This window comes from Macaca nemestrina, chromosome 4 (assembly GCF_043159975.1).
Source record: "Macaca nemestrina isolate mMacNem1 chromosome 4, mMacNem.hap1, whole genome shotgun sequence".
NCBI classification, from domain to species: Eukaryota; Metazoa; Chordata; class Mammalia; order Primates; family Cercopithecidae; genus Macaca; species Macaca nemestrina.
In genome coordinates, this window is record NC_092128.1 from 128,852,755 (window position 1) to 128,869,835 (window position 17,081).

Below are 17,081 nucleotides of genomic sequence, written 5' to 3' on the forward strand. Positions count from 1 at the left end.
TAAGTATATTCTCATGTGCTGTTTAACTGGGTGCCTTGATGACCACCTCTCTCCATCCTTTAATGACCCCTGTGGCCCATATGGCTCATGGGTAAAGGTGTGCAGGGCCCCAGATGCACCTTCTCAGGGTGCGCTTTCAGGACTCAGCTCCTGGACAGGAACAGTCAGTCATCACAGAGGGTGGGACCAGGGCAGGGGCCCTCTTGGCTGCTGATGCCTGCTCACCTGACCCCTGGCATTGCTGCTACCCGCTATAGGTGGCTGAGGAGTGGGCCCAGGGCACCTTCAAACTCAACTCCAATGATGAGGACATCCACACAGCCAATGAGCGCCGCCTGAAGGTACGACCCATGGAGCCCCACCGCTTTCCTGGCCTCCCCTCTCCACCTTGCCCGGGGCATCATTCTGTTTACTTCGTCATTGGCAGACAGCAGGTGAGACCTCAGGACATGGGCCAGGCGCGGTGGCTCATGTCTGTAATCCTAGCCACTTTGGGAGGCTGAGGTGGGAGGATCGCTTGAACTGGGGAGATGGAGATTACAGTGAGCGGAGATCACGCCATTGCACTCCAGCCTGTGTGACAGAGCAATACTTTATCTAAAAACAAAGGGAAAAAAAACTGTTTCTTGAAACTAGTCAACTAGCAGCACCAGCATCACCTCAGAACTCTTGAGAAATGTGATGTGAGGCCCCACTCTAGATGGTTGAATCAGAGACTCTGGGGGTGGTCCCCAGGGATGTATATTTATTTTATTTATTTATTTTTTTGAGATGGAGTTTCACTCTTGTTGCCCAGGCTGGAGTGCAATGGCGTGATCTTGACTCACCGCAACCTCCGCCTCCCAGGTTCAAGCGATTGCCTCAGCCTCCCGAGTAGCTGTGATTACAGGCACGCACTACCATGCCTGGCTAATTTTGTATTATTAGTAGGGACGGGGTTTCACCATGTTGGCCACGCTGCTCTCAAACTCCCGACCTTAGGTGATCCGCCCGCCTCAGCCTCCCGAAATGCTGGGATTACAGGTGTGGGCCACCATGGCTGTCCAGTAATTTGTATTTTTCATAAATTCTCCAGTCACTATGCCTGGTGGCTCACACGTGTAATCCCACCACTTTGAGAGGTTGAGGCAGGAGCATCGCTTGAGCCCAGGAGTTCAAAACCAGCCTGAGCAACATAGCGAGACCCTGTCTCTAAAATCAAAAAAATTAAATTAGCCAGTCATGATGGCGTGTACCTGTGGTCCTAGCCACTCTGGAGACTGATGTGGGAGGATCTCTTGAGCCCAGGAGGTCAAGGATGCAGAGAGCCATGATTGTGCCATTGCACTCCAACCTGGGTGACAGAGCAAGACCCTGTCTCAAAAAAGCCCAAATCAGCAACAACAACAAATTAGCTGGGTATGGTGCCATGTGCACTTGTAGTCCCAGCTATTCAGGAGGCCAAGGCTGGAAGATCCCTTGAGTCCAGGCTGCAATGAGCTGTGATGGCCACTGCACTCCAGCCTGGGCAACAGAGCAAGACCCTGTCTCCTACAACAGAAAACAAATCCTCCAGGAACATCTGGTGCATGCTAAAGATAAGGACTCTTTGAAAACATAAAGGCCAGTAAAACCTACAGGCCAGTAAGCGTTAATAGTGTATGTAAATATTATCAATAATTATGGAGAAGATGGTTCAAGCTGAGAGTGAGACAGAGCCGAGTGGGTAAGAGAGGATCTGCCCAAGGCAGGGACATCCTGGCAGAGGGACAGGTCCTGGGTTTGACAGCTTCAGACCCCAGGGTGCCCAGGGCTCACCACTTGCCCACCTGTGCCCCCAGGTTCACTGAGAGAACATAGGACAGGCCCTCAACCCTGACATACTGGCCACTGACCTCACCTACTACCTGGTCTGCAAAGAGGTGAGTGTGTATCAGCCAGGGGGAGGTTGAGGAGATGGGGTGCCCCTCAGAGGGTAGGGGAGCTCAGGGTGCAGGTTCCCTGGCCTGGTGGCTCACACCTGTAATCCCAGCACTTTGGGAGGCCTAGGTGGGTGGGTAAGTTGAGGTCAGGAGTTCGAGACCAGCCTGGTCAACATGGTGAAACCCCGTCTCTACTAAAAATACAACAGTTAACTGGGCGTGGTGGCACAGTCATATAATCCCAGCTTCTCAGGAGGCTAAGGCAGGAGAATCGCTTGAACCTGGGAGGTGGAGGTTGAAGTGAGGTGAGGTCGGGACACCACTCCAGCCTGGGCGACAGAGTGAGACTTTGTATCAAAAAAAAAAAAAAAAAAAGGAAGAGGCGCAGGCAATGGAGGCAGATCAGGGCGTGGAGGAAGCTGCCTCAGTGCCACCTTCCTCCCCAGCACCCAGATGCCATTCTGCCAGGCCCACAAGGCCTCTGGGAAAGCCGTGTTCATGGCTGAGTCCAAGGGGGTTGCCCTCAACCAGCTGTCATTACAGGAGCTGCACATCATCAGGTGCGGCACACCCTTTTCCCAACACTGCCTTCTAAGAGGTGAGCTTGGGTGCCTGGAGGCCAGGGTGGCCCGGTGGCCTGGCCCACCTCTTCCTCTCTCCCCAGCCCCCTGTTCTCAGGTGACATGAGCCACGTGTGGGACTATGGGCACAGTGTGGGGCAGTATCGTGCCCTAGGTGGCACTGCGTGCTCTGGCATCAACAGGCAGATCTGCCAGGTGCGGGCACTATTGCAGGCACAGCAGGCTTAGGTCCTCCCATGCCTGGCCCCATATAAAGTGAGCACAAGAGGACGCTGCTGCGTGTTTCTTGCCCCAGCCTGGCTCCCTCATTGCTGCGCTTTCCAGGGCTGGCCAGTGGGGACAGTCAGAGACTGGAGAGGCAGGGCGGGGTGGCCTGTAATCCTAGCACTTTGGAAGGGCAAGGTGCAAGGATGCTTGAGGACAGGAATTTGAGACCAGCCTGGACAACACAGGGAGACTCCTGTGTTATTACCTGTACCTAATAATAAAACAAATAATTAGTCCAGCATGTGGGGCATGCCTGTAAGTCCCAGCTACTTGTAAGACTGCGGTGAGAGGATCATTTACGTTCAGGAGTGGAGCTGCAGTGAGCTATGATCACGCCGCTGCATTCCAGCCTGGACAACACAGTGAGACCCTGTCTCTAAAAGAAAAACTTAAAAAAATAAAATGGAAGCAGAGAAAACTGGGCAAAGGCAATGAGAATCATAGATAGGAAGGGAAGAAGGGGCTCCTGTCATAGCCTCCATCTGGTCCAGGCCCCATCCGCTTCAAACAGGGTATCACAGTGACCTCAGGCCAGGATCAGTGGCTCATGCCTGTAATTCTAGCACTTTGGGAGGCCTGGGCAACATAGCAAGACTTCAGCTAACACATTAAAAAAAAAAAATACCCAAGCGGGCGTGGTGGCTCACACCTATAATCCCAGCACTGTAGGAGGCTGAGGCTGGTGGATCATTTGAGGTCAGGAGTTCGAGACCAGCCTGGCCAACATGGTGAAACCCCGTTTGTACTAAAAATACAACAATTAGCTGGGTGTGCTGGTAGGATCCTGTAATCCCAGCTACTGGGGAGGCTGAGGCAGAATTGCTTGAACCCAGGAGGTGAAGGTTGCAGTGAGCCAAGATCGCGCCATTGCACTCTAGCCTGGGTGAAAAAAGCAAGCCTCTGTCTTAAAAAAATGAAGAAGACGAAGAAGAAACAGCCAGACGTGGTGGCTCACTCCTGTAAAGGAGGAGGAGACGGGAGGAGGAGGATGAAACAGCTAGGCATGGTGGCTTACGCCTGTAAAGGAGGAAGAGGAGGAAGAAACAGCCAGGAGCAGTGGCTCACACCTTTAAATGAGAAAGAGAAGGAGGAGGAAAAGAAAGAACTTTGTGAGGTGACTCACGCCTGTGGAGGAGGAAACACCCAGCTGCGATGACTCATACCTATAAAGGAAAAAGAGGAAACAGCCAGGCGTGGTGGCTCACACGCCTGTAAAAGAGGAGGAGGAGGAGGAAACAGCCAGGCGGGTGACTCACACACCTGTAAAAGAGGAGGAGGAGGAAACACCCAGGCGACCTGGCTCATGCTTGTAGAGGCAGAGGAGGAGGAGGAAACACCCATGTGCAATGGCTCACACCTGTTGAGGAGGAAGGAACAGCCAGGCGAGGTGACTCACACACCTGTAAAAGAGGAGGAGGAGGAAACAGCCAGGTGAGGTGACTCACACACCTGTAAAAGAGGAGGAGGAGGAAACAGCCAGGCGAGGTGGCTCACACACCTGTAAAAGAGGAGGAGGAGGAGGAAACAGCCAGGCGGGTGACTCACACACCTGTAAAAGAAGAGGAGGAGGAGGAAACAGCCAGGCGGGTGGCTCATGCCTGTAAAAGAGGAGGAGGAGGAGGAAACAGCCAGGCGGGTGGCTCACGCCTGTAAAAGAGGAGGAGGAGGAGGAAACAGCCAGGCGTGGTGGCTCACGGCTGTAAAAGAGGAGGAGGAGGAGGAGGAAACAGCCAGGCGGGTGGCTCACGCCTGTAAAAGAGGAGGAGGAGGAGGAAAGAGCCAGGCGGGTGGCTCACGCTTATAAAAGAGGAGGAGGAGGAGGAGGAGGAAACAGCCAGGTGACCTGGCTCATGCTTGTAGAGGCAGAGGAGGAGGAGGAAACACCCATGTGCAATGGCTCACACCTGTTGAGGAGGAGGAAACAGCCAGGCGAGGTGGCTCACACGCTTGTAAAAGAGGAGGAGGAGGAGGAAACAGCCAGGCGGGTGACTCACACACCTGTAAATGAGGAAGAGGAGGAGGAAACAGCCAGGCCTGGTGGCTCATGGCTGTAAGAGAGGAGGAGGAGGAGGAAACAGCCAGGCGGGTGGCTCACGCCTGTAAAAGAGGAGGAGGAGGAGGAAAGAGCCAGGCGTGGTGGCTCATGGCTGTAAAAGAGGAGGAGGAGGAGGAGGAAACAGCCAGGTGGGTGGCTCACGCCTGTAGAGGAGGAGGAGGAGGAAACAGCCAGGCGTGGTGGCTCACACGCCTGTAAAAGAGGAGGAGGAGGAGGAAACAGCCAGGCGGGTGGCTCACGCCTGTAAAAGAGGAGGAGGAGGAGGAAACAGGCGGGTGGCTCACGCCTGTAAAAGAGGAGGAGGAGGAGGAAAGAGCCAGGCGGGTGGCTCACGCTTGTAAAAGAGGAGGAGGAGGAGGAAACAGCCAGGCGACCTGGCTCATGCTTGTAGAGGCAGAGGAGGAGGAGGAAACACCCATGTGCAATGGCTCACACCTGTTGAGGAGGAAACAGCCAGGCGAGGTGGCTCACACGCTTGTAAAAGAGGAGGAGGAGGAGGAAACAGCCAGGCGGGTGACTCACACACCTGTAAATGAGGAGGAGGAGGAGGAAACAGCCAGGCGTGGTGGCTCATGGCTGTAAGAGAGGAGGAGGAGGAGGAAACAGCCAGGCGGGTGACTAACGCCTGTAAAAGAGGAGGAGGAGGAGGAAAGAGCCAGGCGTGGTGGCTCATGGCTGTAAAAGAGGAGGAGGAGGAGGAGGAAACAGCCAGGTGGGTGGCTCACGCCTGTAGAGGAGGAGGAGGAGGAAACAGCCAGGCGTGGTGGCTCACACGCCTGTAAAAGAGGAGGAGGAGGAGGAAACAGCCAGGCGTGGTGGCTCATGGCTGTAAAAGAGGAGGAGGAGGAAACAGCCAGGCGGGTGGCTCACACCTGTAAAAGAGGAGGAGGAGGAGGACAGCCAGGCGACCTGGCTCATGCTTGTAGAGGCAGAGGAGGAGGAGGAAACACCCATGTGCAATGGCTCACACCTGTTGAGGAGGAAGGACCAGCCAGGCGGGTGACTCACACACCTGTAAAAGAGGAGGAGGAGGAAACAGCCAGGCGAGGTGGCTCACACGCCTGTAAAAGAGGAGGAGGAAACAGCCAGGCAAGGTGGCTCACACGCCTGTAAAGGAGGAGGAGGAGGAAACAACCAGGTGAGGTGGCTCATGCTTGTAGAGGAGGAGGAGGAAACACCCATGTGCAATGGCTCACCCCTGTTGAGGAGGAAGAAACAGCCAGGCGAGGTGACTCACGTGCCTGTAAAAGAGGAGGAAACAGCCAGGCGAGGTGACTCACACGCCTGTAAAAGAGGAGGAGGAAACAGCCAGGCGAGGTGGCTCACACCTGTAAAGGAGGAAGAGGAGAAAGAAATAGCCAGGCAGTGGCTCCTGCATTTAAATGCCGAGGAGGAAGAAAAGAATGAACCAGTCAAGGTGGTTCAATCAAATGCGCATTTGTCTCAGATGAGCAGAGGAATGACTTAGAGTTCAGTAAAGTTTTCGGGGCTCACAAGGAATTTCCTAGCAGGCAAATTTGGTAGGAGGTATGTAGTGTTTTGTTTTGTTTTTTTCTTTTTTTGAGACAACCTAACTCTGTGGACCAGGCTGGAGTGCAGTGGCATGATCTCAGCTCACTGCAACCTCCTCCTCCCGGCTTCAGGCGATTCTCCTGCCTCAGCCTCCCGAGTAACTAGGATTACAGGCAAGCACCACCATGCCCAGTTAATTTTTTATATTTTCAGTAGAGACAGGTGTATCACCAGGTTGGCTAACCTGGTCTCCAACTCCTGACTTCAGGTTATCCGCCCACCTCAGCCTCCCAAAGTGGGATGAGCCACTGCATTTGGCCCCTCTCCCTGTATCTTCATATGCCTGCAACCCCAAGAGAGGGCTCCTGGCTCCTTGGTTAGGGTCCGGGCCCCAGAGGCCCAGGGTCAAGGCTATGGCACCATCCCAAGAACATTCTTCTCTTCAAGTGGCTGCATCTGACAGGCATGGATGCTACAGGCTGGGGCCTGCTCGAATTCCTGCTGTGGAAGGCAAGAGAAGGTGCTCCTTGATGAACGAGAGATCCCACTGATCTCAGGAGTTCTGTCCTGGCCTGCAGCCCATCTTCGTCCAGTGGGTTCTGGGGTGGGGAGCCGACCTTGCCCTTCTTGGCTGGGGTTGAGGGTTCCGCTTACCCAAAGGTATAGCCTGGGGTTACAGCTGCAGTTCCCACTGGGCAGCACCGGGCCCCGCCCTGCCCCTGCAGGCCTGGCACTTGTCCTCAGCAAAGATGGCTTGGACGGCCCTAGGCGCCTAACGCAACCCTTCCGCTGGGCTCCTCCCGTGCTGCTCTTAGCCCCATAGACGGCGGCCTAGCCGTGGAGCGGAAAGTGTGACCCGGTGGACAGGGTGGCCTGGACGGCGCTCTGGCCACTGTTGTATGGCTGCGCTTTGGCGCTGCAAGGTGGGATGCTGTACCCCTGGGAGAGCATGTTGCGGGAGCGCAAGGAGCTGGGTGGCCTCTGGAGCTTCTGCTCCGACTTGGACAACCGAAGCGGGGCATTAAGGAGCAGTGGTACCCCTGGCAGCTGCAGGAGGTGAGGACTCCGGGCAGGGCCGGGAGGCACTTCGTTGACTACCTACCCTGCCTTAAGATGTAGTTTGCTGTAGCCCCAAACTCCTGGCTCAAGCAATCCTTCCACTTCAGCCTCCCAAGTAGCTGGGGCTGCTGGGGCTGCAGGCAAGCACCACCAGACTTGGCTCATTTTTTGTATTTTTAGGGAAGAAGTGGTTTCCCTATGTTACCCAGGCTGGTCTTGAACTCCTGGGCTCAAGCGATCCTTCCACCTCAGCCTCCCCAAGTGTTAGGATTACAGGTGTGACCACTGTGCCTGGCCAAAAAAATCTTTTTTTCAATTAAAAAAAAATTACTGGACACGGCGGCTAACGCCTGTAATCCCAGCACTTTGGGAGGCCGAGTCGAGTGGATTACCTGAGGGAGTAGGTGCGACTTCTACAATTGGTTTGGTGGAAATCAAATCCAAGTACAAGTACAGCCGATAGCAAGGGGACCAGACCTTCTGCGATGGTGAGTGATAGCATCCCCAAAAGTTAAAAATGCCAGTTGCATGACAGTTCTCCCGTGACTGGTTAATAGGGTGATAGTCACTAGTCCATCGAGGTGTCTTATTTAAGGGGAACATGTGGACGATCTTAGTTTTATGACCCTGAGGTAAGAACCAGATGCCAGGTATAGTTTCAGTACAGTCACCCGCAAGTATTCCGAGCCCAGAGCGAGGAGGGTAACACGCCCGAGTGGGATGATGATTTCTCAGAGGTTGGTAGATTAAGAGACCAAAATTTGGTAGGAGATATCCATGTTGGCGAGGGTGGTTTTGACTGAAATATGCTATGTCAAATATGCTATAACAAATGAATGTACTATGTAATATTAAGAATTTTGAGTGCTGGTCGATATCCATGTAGAACTAGTTCTGTGTGTAAGTGTAGTATTATGTATGATAGTTAAGAAATTGTGAACACTTGCTTATATGCATGTGGAGCAAGCTTGTAATGTCATCTAATCTGTGAATGTACTGTGCACAATCAAGCATTAGCAGTACTATATATTCATGGGGACTAGCAGTAATGCACAAAGTACATAAAAGTATTAATGTATTAGTGCTGATGGTCAGTACTTACATAGAAATTAAAATGGGTGCTGAAAAGAATACAGAGAATAGTTTAATTAGAATCTCAGCTTTGGGTGTTGATGGTGAAGTGGGAATGCTTTTTCTCTGAGTTGCCCTGGGGAGGGACTCTCCATTTCTGGTTTACAAGACTGGCGTATTGGATTATACTACAAGGGCAGTTTCATTCAAGTAGTTTATTCTTGATTAGGGCAGTGAGTGGTATGAGAACAAGAATAATAGAGAAATATCTCATAGATGCTGTCTGTCCGATGGTAATGAAAGGATGTTCTTGGCTGTCCTCCGATCCATGTGAGTGTGAGTAGGTCGGTGACTGAGATTCAGAACAGATATTGCCTTAATGGGCAGAATATTATGCTTTGTTGTTTGGATGTGTAGAGTGCAGGAATAACTGCTAGAAGGAGAGTGGATAATAGAAGGGCCAGTACACCTCCTAGTTTATTGGGGATGGACCGTAAGATTGTGTATGCAAATAAAAAGTATCACTCTGGTTTAATGTGGGGCAGGGTATTTAGGGGGTTGACTAAGGTGTAATTATCTGTGTCACTCAGGAGGTCAGGTGAGAAACGATACTAGAATTATTAAAAGGAGGAGGAGAAAAATTAAACCTAGAATAGCTTTGGTTGTATAGTAAGGGTGGAAGGTGATTTTGTTGGAATGTGATGGAATTTCTGAAGGGTTATTAGACCCTGTTTCGTGTAGGAATAAAAGGTGGAGAATTGTTAGGGCTATGATGATGAAAGGTAAGATGAAATGGAAGGTGAAGAATTGTGTAAGAGGGGCTTTGTCAACTGAAAATCCACCTCCGATTCATTGGACAAGGTCAGTTCCAGTATATAGGATGGCTGATAGGTTTGTGATTACTGTAGCGCCTCAGAATGATATTTGGCCTCATGGAAGCACATAGCCTATAAATGCTGTTGCTGTGGTTGTGAGTAGGAGGATAATGCCAATATTTCTGGTTTCTAAATATATGAATAACCTATAATATAAGCCTCCACCAACGTGTAGGAAGAGGCAGACGAAGAATGTTGAAGAGCTGTTAGTGTGAAAATAGCGGACTCTTCAGCTGTAGTCCACATCTTGGTTAATATGGGCAACAGAAGAGAAAGCAATTGAGGTATCGGGTGTGTAGTGTATGGCCAGAAATAACGCGTGATGATCTGGAGGATTAAGCAGGTACCAAGAAGTGAGCCGAAGTTTCATCATATAGAGATATTAGATGGTGTGGGGAGATCAATGAATGAGTAATTAATGATTTTTATTAGTGGGCTTGTTTTACATATAATGGTCATTAGTGTTCTTATAGTTGAAGTACAATGATGGCTTTTCAGATCAGTCATGGCTATAATCCATGTGGGATAGTGACATAGGCTTTTTTCTTACTAAGTGTTCTTTTGTTATGGGATTTGTGGTTTTTTTCTAAACCTTCTCCTATTTATGGGGACTTAGGGTTCATTCTTAGTGCTGCTGTAGGTTGTGTTATTGTGTTGAACCATGGTGGGGCTTTTATGGGATTAATAGTCTTTTTGATTTATTTGGGGGGGATGATGGTTGTTTTTGGTTATACTGTGGCAATGGCTATTGAGGAATACCCTGAGTAATGAGGATCAAGTATTGAAGTTTTAGAAACTTTATTATTGGGGCTACTAATAGAGTTGGTGTTACTTTGATGAATAGTGAGTATGATGGGGTGGTGATCATAGTTAATTTTGTGAGTGTGGGAAGTTGAATAATCTTTGAGGGTGAGGGCCCAGGGCTGATTCATGAGGATTCTGCAGGTGCGGGTGCTTTATATAATTATGGATGTTGATTGGTGGTAGTTGCTGGTTGAACATTGTTAGTATTTATGTTGCAGTTGAAATTACTCAGGGTAATAGATAATTAAGAGCAAAGTTAGAAAGGATGGAATAAAAAAAGAGAGGAAATAAAATGTAATTAGGCCTCTTTGAGTAGTTATGGTAATGGAGGCTGTGATTTGGGTCTGTGGAATTGTCTTTGGTAAGGACTTTTCTAGTCCAATTAGGTCTAGCAGAAGTGCTGGCAGGTTTTGGCTTGTAGATAGGTTTGAGTGAGGGGTTGTGTGGTGAACTGTGATTGAGTAGAATCATAATATATTGGAGAAGCTGAATGTTTGTAATGGATATTTTATCTTAAGATTATTAGTTATAAAACTAAGTTCCATTGCCAGTAAGAGTCCTAGGATGGTTACCCCTTGGGCTGTGAGTTTTAGGGGAGGTGGTATTGTTGTTTGCAGGGGATGAAGTAGGGATTATGCTCTTGGTAATGAGAAAATCAGTGAAGATACTGCTGACTGTAAGGCATTTAATTGGGTTTATTAGGGAAGAGTTATTTACATCAATGCTGATTAGGGTTGGGAAATGGGGTTGTCCTATTAGAGCAAGGAAAATAATTTGGATACTATAGACACTTGTTAGGGAGGCGGCAATAAGAGTAGTAGAGAGGGCTCAGGCATTGGTATATGATGTGTTTGTGGTTTTGATAATGAGATCTTTAGAGTAAAATCCTGTGAGGAAAGGCATACCTGTAAATGCCAGGCTGCCAATAATAAGGGAGGAGGAAGTAAGGGGTAAAGTCTTAAATAGTCCTCCTATTTTTCGGATATCTTGTTCATCATTGAGGTTATGGATGATGGATCCTGAACATATAAATAATATAGGTTTAAAAAAGGCGTGGGTGTAGATGTGTAGGAATGCCAGGTGTGGTTGATTCATGCCAGTTATAACTATTATAAGGCCTAGTTGACTTGAGATGGGGAATGCTACGATTTTGTTGATACCATTTTGTGTTAGAGCACAGATTGCTGTAAATAAGGTGGTAATAGCCCCTAAACAGAGGGTAAGGGTTTGGATTAATATACTATTTTCTATTAAGGAGTAGAAGCGGATAAGCAGGAAAACTCCTGCTACAGCTATAGTGCTACAGTGGAGTAGGGCTGAGACTGGGGTTGGGCCTTCCATGGTCAAAGGAAGTCAGGGATGGAGGCCAAATTGAGCTGATTTTCCTGCTGCTGCTAAGAGAAGGCCAATTAATGGAAGAAGATCGGGGGTAGGATTTAGGATAAATGCTTGTTGAGGTTCTCATATATTGGAGGAGAGAAATCATGCTATAGCTAAAATGAAGCCAATATCGCCAATGCGGTTATGCAGAATCGCTTGGAGGGCTGCTGTATTAGCATCTGCTCAGCTCTGTCATCAGCCAATTAGTAAAAAAGACTAATTCCTATGCCTTTGCATCCAATAAAAAGTTGAAAAAGATTGTTGGCGATAACTAGAATTAATATTTTGGTGAGGAAAATAAGTAAATATTTGAAAAATTGATGTTAGGATCTGATTTTATGTATCATATTGAGAATTCTCTAATAGATCAGGTGACAAATAGTGCTACTGAGATAAATATTATGGAGAAGTAGCCTAGTTTGAAGCTTAATGAGAGTTTGAGGGTTTGGATTGTTACTGGATGTCAGTTTGAGATGATGGCTTCTGGGTCTATATACACAAACATTGTGGGAATGAGGCTAATGGTGAAGGTGCATGAGATAGATATTTTCACGTAATATGGGTACAAGTTCTTGTGAGGGTTGATTAAGATAGTAATAATTGGTAAGGTTAAGGAGATTAAGGTTATAGTAATGGAAAAATACATGATTATTACTTTTATTTGGAGTTGCACCAGTATTTTTGGTTCCTAAGACCTGTGGATAGCTCTTATCCTCTAAAACTTGAGAACGCCATGTTGTTAGGCATGGGGCCAGGAGTTAGCAGTTCTTGCATAATTTCTCAGTAAATAAGAAGTTGCAGACTTCTATCAGTAGAGCCACAATCTAATGTTTTGATTAAAGTATCTTTACAGGGTATAAAACCTGTAATAATCTTAAGGTTTAGGGATAATAGAATAGGTGCAAGGTGTGTAAGTATTAGTATATTTTCTCATGTAAAGGAAGTTTAATACTGTTAATGTAATATGTAAGTGTTCCTCGTTGTGTTGTGATAAGCATGTGTAGGGAATAAAGGGCTGTGATTAATATATTAAGTCCTATAAACATAATGGTGGTTTGATCAGGAGAATGAAGCCACTATTACAAAGAGTTCTCCTATTAGATTAATGTTAGGGCCTAAGGCAAAGTCAGTAAGATTTGCTACAAAAATCATCAAATTGTAGCAATTTGTGGGAGTTATGTGGGAGCGATTAGTGGGAGTAGTGTTTGAAGCCCTCGAGAGAGTAATATGATTCGGCTATGGATTCACTTGTAGTTTGAATTTGCTAGGCAGAATAGTAAGGACAAAGGAAGTCCATTGGCAATTATGAGGGTAATTGCACCGGTAAAGCTTCAGGGAGTTTGAATGAGAATAGCCATAATAACAAGTGCTACATGGCTTATGGAGGAATATGCAATAAGTGATTTTAGATCAGTTTGTCATAGAGAAATAGAGCTTATCATAACTATACCTCATAAGGATAACATGAGGAAGGGGTAGGCTGTATATTCTGTTGGGTGCTGAGGATAAGGGTAAGCGTATTATGCCATAGCTGCCTAGTTTTAGGAGAACCGCTACAAGTACTATTGTGCTGGCAATAGGAACTTCTGCGTGGGCTTTAGGAAGTCATAGGTGAAGTCCATATAGGGATAATTTTACTATACAACCCATAATACATGCTAATCATGTAAGGTTATTGGATCAGGAAATTAATAGTTCTTGGGTATTAAATATTATTATGTTCAGTAAACTGAGGGCATTTTGAGTATAAATAAGTATAATAAGTAGGGGGAGAGATCCCACTAGTGTATAAAATAAGACATATGAACTTGCATTGAGGCATTCTGGTTGGTTATCCCAGAGGATGATGATAATTAAGGTAGGGATAAGTGTAGCTTCAAAGAGAATATAAAATATAATTAGTTGTCTGGCTGTGAATGCTATAATTTTAAAAAATTGTAGGGAAATCAATAAAGAAATATAGAGCTTTTTCCATGGGGGTGACTCGTTGGAGAGGTGGTACTGGCTTGCTATAATTGTAAGAGGTAGTAGTCAGGCTGTTAAGATTAGAAGGGATGTGATGTCAGCGATCAGAAGAGAAGGTTAATGAGAAGTTGAATAGATTGTCATTGAATTGATTAAAAAATAATAGGGCAATGAAGCTGATGATTAGGCTGTGAATAGTCTTATAGATTCAGATTGTAGAGTTTTTAGAGAGTCATGTTATTGGTAGCAGTATAATTGTTGGAATAATAATTTTTAGCATTGAAGTAAATTTAGGTTATATACATAGTCTAGGCCATACGTGTTGGAGATTGAAACTGGTAAGGCAAAGCCCACTGCGGCTTCACAGGCAGCAAATACTAGGAGGGTAATAGGTATTATGAATGCTAGGGTGAAATAGATATTTAAGGTTATAAGGGTATTTATGATGAATAATCATAATAATATTCCTTCTAAGTGTAATCTCATAATCTAATGAGTCGAAATCATTTATTTTGGCTTAAACTATCTACCAATTCAGTTCAATCTAATCCTTTTTGAACTCATTCATAAGTTAACCCTAGGACTAAAATGATGACTAGTATAAGGGCTGTGCTGATTATTAGTGTCAGGTTGCTTGTTTGAAGGGCTCATGGCAAGAGTAGTAGTAGGGCAATTTCTAAGTCAAATAGGAATGTGATGGCTACTAGAACAAATTTTACGGAGAAAGGAATGCGGGTGGGTCAAATCTACATTCGTAGGGGCTGGATTTTTCTATATAAATATTAAATTGTGGGAGCCAAAATGTAATAACTGTTAGTGATAGGGCTGATAGGGTGTTGATTACTAGGGCTAGTATTAGGTTAATTACTCTTTTTCAGATGTCAAAACTAATTGATTGGAAGTCAATGGTACTGTTTATATTAAAAGAGTAAGATCCTCATCAGTAAATAGAAATATACAAGAATAGTCATACTACATCTACAGAGTGTCAGTATCAGGCAGCGGCTTCAAAGCCAACTTGATGGCTAGATGTAAAGTGGTATTTTAATTGGCAGAGGAGACAGATAGTGAGGAATGTTGATCCAATAATGACATGAAGTCCGTGAAAGCTTGTAGCTATAAAGAATGTTGAGCCATAAATTCCATCAGAAATAGCAAAGGGAGCCTCAAAGTATTCTGAGACTTGTAGGAGGGCGAAGTAAATCTAAGGTAATTGTGGTAAGTAATGCTTGAATTATTTGTTTTCGATTATTTTCTGTTAGGCTGTGATGGGCTCAAGTAATCGAAACCCCTGATTCAAGTAATACAGATGTATTCAGGAGAGGTACTTCCAGAGGGTCGACGGGAGAAATGCCTGTTGGGGGTCAGTGTCCTTCTAATTCTGGAGTAGGGGCTAGACTAGAATGGTAGAATGCCAGAAGAACCCAGCAAAGAACAATGCTTCTGAGATAACAAATAGGACTATTCCATATCGGAGGCCTTTTTGAACAATTGTATGGTGACCTTGAAATGTACTTTCTCAGATAGTGTCACATCACCATTGATATATAGTCAGTGTATTGGTTAGTAGGCCTAAGGTTAAAAGAGTAATAGAGTTAAAGTGAAATCGTATAGCTAGGCTGGATGTTATTAGGAGAGCTGAGAGAGGCCCTGTTAAGGCCAAGGACTGGGTTTGATTAAATGATAGGTGTGTGTTTGGTGGGTCATTATGTGTTGTCATATAAATAAAGGCTTACTAATAGCATAAAGACATAAGCTTGGATAAGGGCCACAGCGAAGATAGAATTAGAATAATAAGGGTGACTTAAGCTGTGGGAAGGTTAATAGTTGATACTAGTGCAGCTCCTCCAATTAAGTGTATGTGTGACTGGCTGTAATGTTGACTGTTAAACGTACAGCTAGTGCCATTGGTTAAATAAGTAGACTAATGGTTCCGATGATTACTAGTATAGGGACAAGTGGTCTGGGTGTGCCTGATGGTAGGAAGTGAGCTAAGGAGTTTTTAGTTTTAAAGTAGAAGCCTGTGATTACTGCGCCTGCTCATAAGGGGATTGCTATACCTAGGTTTATTGATAGTTGGGTAGTTGGTGTAAATGAGTGGGGTAGAAGCCCAAGGAGATTGATTAAGGTAATAAAGAGAATTAGGGATATTAGTATAAGGGATCAGGTTCGTCCTTTAATATTATGTGTAATTATTACTTGTTTTAGAACAAGTTGAACTAGTCATTGTTGAATAGAAATCAATTGGTTATTGATTAGATAGTTGGAGGTTGGAAGGAGTGTGGTGAGAAACAAGATGATGAGTGCTGCTGTGTGTAAACCTAGGATTATCAGGGCAGTAAATGAGGTGAACAGATTTTCATTCATTTTAGTTCTCAAGCATTGTTACATTTTTGTGTTTTAATTATTTTTGGTGTGGGGGTGTATGGCAAATGAACTTTGATAGTTTTAATTGAATAATGGAGAATAAAGTTATGATTGTTGATATAATAATAATAGATCATGTGGAAAGTACCTAGTTGAGGCATTCACTGTAGAGAAGTGTGATTTCTCTCGGCCTTTAACTGAAAAGGTTAACGCTGGGGTAGCTTTACAGTGAGATTATAGTGTGGATATAGACCGAGTTTTGAACGTTTTTAATGGGACTAATTCTAGAACAACAGGTATAAAAACTGTGGTTAGATCCACAAATTTCTGAGCATTGTCCATAGTAGAGGCCTGGTCGTATAGCGGTTAAGGCAGATTGGTTTAAGTGTCCAGGTATTGCATCTGCTTTGAACCCTAATGAGGGAATAGTTCATGAGTGCAGGACATCTTCGGAGATTAACATGCGGATGGGAGTTTCTATTGAGAGGATTGTTTGGTTATTGAATTCGAGGAGTTGAAGTTCATCTGGTTTTAAGTTGGCTGTTGGAAGTATATAAGAATTGAAGCTTAATTCTTCATAATCTGTATACTCGTAGCTTCAATACCATTGATGTCCAATTGTTTTAACAGTGAGAGAAGGGTTATTGATTTCATCTGTTATATACAGGCTGTGTAGGGATGGGAGGGCAATTAAGATTAAGATGATAGCAGGCAAGATAGTTCAGACAGTCTCTATTTCTTAGGCATCTATGGTGCTAGTATGAATCAATTTTGTTGTGAGTATTAGAGAAATAATGTATAGAACCAGGGAGCTAATTAGGAAAATAATTATAAGAGTGTGATCATGGAAGGTAAGTAGTTCTTCTGTAATAGGGAATGAAGCGTCTTGAAGACCTAATTGAATTGGATGGGCCATTAAGATATATAGGGCTTAACCTACAACTTAACTTTGACAAAGTTATGAAATAACTTTACTAATAGGTTATTGAGAAAGTCATAGAGGTTGTGGGATTGGCTTGAAACAGTCTGTGGAGGTTCAGTTCCTTCCTTTTTCGCTCAGGTCTTCATGTAGGTTGGTTGTTCAAATGCTTTATATTTTTGGAAAACCTGATAGGAGATAAAAGTAGGTCCCCAGTGAATTACCCATTTTATTATGATATAATATCCTTTTTTGTCTCGTGTGTTTTGACTTAAACTATATATTATAAAATATGACAGCTTTTGACTTAATATAATTCTCCAC

The 17,081-nt window shown here is 45.5% G+C and overlaps 1 protein-coding gene across 1 annotated transcript in view; it reads left to right on the forward strand.

The window, feature by feature from the left end:
• The window catches only part of LOC139362635 (uncharacterized), an 83,771-nt gene that overhangs the window by 62,088 nt on the left and 4,602 nt on the right, over nucleotides 1–17,081 (forward strand). The window contains exons 12-13 of the mRNA XM_071094145.1: nucleotides 258–434; nucleotides 1,821–1,901. The gene's annotated coding sequence lies outside the window, so the exon portion shown is untranslated. The remainder of the gene's footprint in view (nucleotides 1–257; nucleotides 435–1,820; nucleotides 1,902–17,081) is intronic.